The 3,631-nt window shown below is 36.5% G+C and overlaps 1 long non-coding RNA gene across 1 annotated transcript; it reads right to left on the bottom strand.

The window, feature by feature from the left end:
- Positions 1 to 2,677: 2,677 nt before the first annotated feature.
- On the bottom strand, positions 2,678 to 3,411 carry LOC102198789 (uncharacterized). The gene is made up of 3 exons (XR_311705.1): positions 3,357 to 3,411; positions 3,212 to 3,254; positions 2,678 to 2,824 (listed from the first exon to the last, which is right to left on the bottom strand). It is a non-coding gene; the product is annotated as an uncharacterized LOC102198789 (long non-coding RNA).
- Positions 3,412 to 3,631: the final 220 nt, after the last annotated feature.

Below are 3,631 nucleotides of genomic sequence, written 5' to 3'. Positions count from 1 at the left end.
TTGCGGTAATTCACAGCCAGGGGACAAAATAAAAGCTATTGTTGTAATTTTATATGTCATTGTTTTATATCTTATTTATCGTTGTTGTTCTTTGTGTCAAGTTTGTTTGAAGACAGGATTATTTGTCGATAAATTATCTCTGTCTGCCCTTTGGACGTGTGTCTTTATGTTTATCGGCCAACTCCGGGGTAGCCTACTCATCTCCATGACAACAGGAAGTAGCAAACCCTGCAATGCCACTTTTGGCCACGTTAAGGATGTGTGGCGCTTTTCCGATACTTTGAGGGAGATATTACAGTTTTTTCTGATCTTTAGGAATTAGAAACAACCAATCTTTCCGAAATTGTACGCAATAAACATGAAGTAGTGCACCAAACGATTCTAAATTAAATAGGAAAAAAATAATAATTGCAAAACTTATTAGAAAGAGTTTACACTTCGCCTAAGTTTGTCATACCTAGGCTACTGCAAACCCCAACAAATTATAACATTTAAAACTCAGTCTATAGCAGAGCATTCAGTTTGGCCTGGACCACAAGTATTAATGGTTTAGAAATTTAACTATTTGGGATAAAACAAACAGATTTTACACAGTAAATTATCTTTAAAACGGTTTTAAGATTAATTATGAAAAGCCAGGGACAAAGAACAATACTGTAATTTATAAACCCTATAAATTACAGCATTATCACCTTATCACAGTCTGCGTCTTCTTCAAGCCTCCCCTGCAAGCGTCTTAAATTTAAGCAAACATACAGAGGCAGCAATAAGAAAAATCACCACAGAGCTTTATTTACAATTTCAAAGCTACAAAAACAATTAAAAAGGCTATTATATGATTTCTTGCTCACATGTGCTCATCTCTAAGGAAGGATGGCAGACGGGCAATTTGGTCAAAAAACGTTTTTCGTTTTTCCAGTTATGTGATGATAGTCTTCAGTCTGGCTGGAACCCACTGAGTACACAGAAGAAATAGCCTTTCTGGAGGTTATTGATTGGTGTCCTGTGTGAAATGCTGCAGTTGGATTTTATTTTATTGACTTGGCAAGAGCTCCTGTGGTATTTTACACAACTGCTCTTTCTGTTTTTTAGGTTTGCACACTAATTAAGCCTTAAAGATAAACACATTCTTATTTATCGTGCTGTCACTGTTTATACCCAAAAGACTGATTACAGTGTTTGCCCTCGATCATTATAGTGAGGTCACTCTTGAAAAAGAGTTGTTGTTTTTTTTTTCATCTCAGTGAGACTTGCCTGGATAAAGATAGGCCATAACAATAATATTTCACGATGAACTAAAGGAATTTGAACACTTTTAAATTCATTCACTTATCTCACCGGTAAAAGTGAGTAACTCTCTGTGAAATAATCGGAATGCACTTATTTATAGATCTATACAGCGCGTAAACATCATTATATACATTTCCTTCCTCTTTAAAGCGACACACCAGCATCGAAAACAGAATACAAAGAAAGAGGCTTTAACTGGCTGCTGATAGCGACATCTACTGTTGATAGTAGTAATTACACATTCGTGTTCCGTGGTTGGTAATTTGCACTTTTAATTGACCAAATAAGTAATAAAATAAAATCCTGCCAGTAATTATCTAATACCTTATAACCAAATATCTAATCAGTCAATTGCAACTCAATGTATTTAGGAACGTAGACATGGTCGTGTTATTTGTTTATGTTGCGCATCAGAATGGGAATAAAGGGGAATTCAGGTTACTTTAAATGTGGCACGGTTATTATTTCCAAATGGGCTGGACTGAGTATTTCATAAACAGCTGATCCACTGGGATTTTAACCACAACTTCCTCTGTAAACCAAGGATTATCTGTAAAAGAGAAAATATCCAATGATCAGCAACTCTCTGGGCTGAAATGCTTTGTTGATTTCAGAGATTAGAGGAGAATGACCAGACCGCCTTCCCAATGAATACTAAGTCAAATGGCTACTCATTCCAACCAAGGAATGCAGAAGAAGATCTCTCAATTCACATGTTGAATATTGAAGCATGTGATATCGACAGAAGACCACACCAGGTGTCACTGCTGTCATCTACAATCACACAGGTGGCCAAAAACTGGACAATAAAAATTGGAAAGCCATTGTCTGGTCTGATGAGTCTTGATTTCTGCTGAACATGCAGAGAGTAGAGTCAGAATTTGGTGTAAATAACATGAAAGCATGGTTCCAACCTGCGTTGTTATCAGTGGTTCAGGCTGGTGGTGGAGTTCCAGATGTACTTAATAAATTGTCTGATGTCACACACATGAAAAATCACCACAAAAGGTGGAGAACAACAAAGAAAATATCCCAGCCAACCCCCCAGAAAACCAAGCAGATATAGTGCTGGTTTAGTATCAGAGCCTCAACACCTGAGGCTTCTGCAGTCGGAGGAACTTACTTTACCATCTGTAACTTTATTATTATTAAAATTACACATTATACAACTGTACATCAAACAAAGCCATTTTCATGTTTAAATTACTCTTACTATTTTATGTAAAAACTTAATTCACCCCTTCACTCCTTCACTCTATTTTACACTGTTTTCAAATGTACTGAAATAGAACTAATCACACTGAAACAAAATTACACAACTACACCCAGCCACAGATAGCAGTTTTAATAACACAAAACAAAATATGGATAAATTAATAGTGTTTTAATTAATATCCATTGTGTACATTCAAACATCACTATAAAGCAGAGGCAGAGGGATGTGTTTGATGTCCGGATCACTCAGTGGCGGTGCAGCAGCCTGGGTCTCAGGGTCTGTTTTGTCTCTGTACACTAAGCTTCAGAGGTGGAGACTCTAAAACACATGCAGGATGTGTATGATTAGAAGATACAGATACATGCATTTGACATATAAACTGCATATAAACGCGGTCCTACGAGTCTAGTACAAAAGTCAAGAGGATAAATATCACAAAAACTCCAAAGCACTCTCTTTTCATGTAAAATTAAAATGCCTTTATGGAATAGATATAGTTTTTTTAATTGTTGAAGACGTATATGCCAAAACGCACTGTGCATGAAAGTGCCTTTGGGTTTTTGATATTTTAGCTTATTTTAGCACAGTCACATAATCATTAATAAATTCCTAGAGCTTTTTCTTCTACTCTAAATTTCATGTACAATTACTTAATCTTTCAAACATAACATGAAGGCAGGAAAAAAACTATAACCGAATTTTTACCTTTAGTTCATTCATACTCTAAGGATCTTCTCCCATTCCGTGGCTGTAAGTGTAAACACAATTTTTAATTTTTAATTTAATTTCAAATTCTGCCTATTTTGTAGGCTTTTTAATTCCTTTTTTAGTGGCACAAACATAAACATACCCGATAGAGAAAGTAGCCTCTGCTCTGGATTCCTCCAGGTCCCTGGAGGTCGGCCTGTAAAAACATTTAAAAAACACACAATTTAGCCACCTGCAAAAAAGAGTTTCGGAGTTTTTGCTCTTAGTGTTGTCTGCAGCGCCTCTTCACCACCAACATGTACCCACTCAAAGACTCACATCTGGATTTGAAAACACACACTCTCCACGTTTCTTGCTCACGTTTTATCGGCGTCCACTTTGTGTTTGTCAGTGCTTTGATAGTAAGTGGGGGAGGAA

Source organism: Pundamilia nyererei, unplaced genomic scaffold (genome assembly GCF_000239375.1).
Source record: "Pundamilia nyererei isolate P.nyererei 1_Seehausen unplaced genomic scaffold, PunNye1.0 scaffold00046, whole genome shotgun sequence".
NCBI classification, from domain to species: domain Eukaryota; kingdom Metazoa; phylum Chordata; class Actinopteri; order Cichliformes; family Cichlidae; genus Pundamilia; species Pundamilia nyererei.
This window is presented reverse-complemented; position numbering and strand designations above follow the sequence as displayed.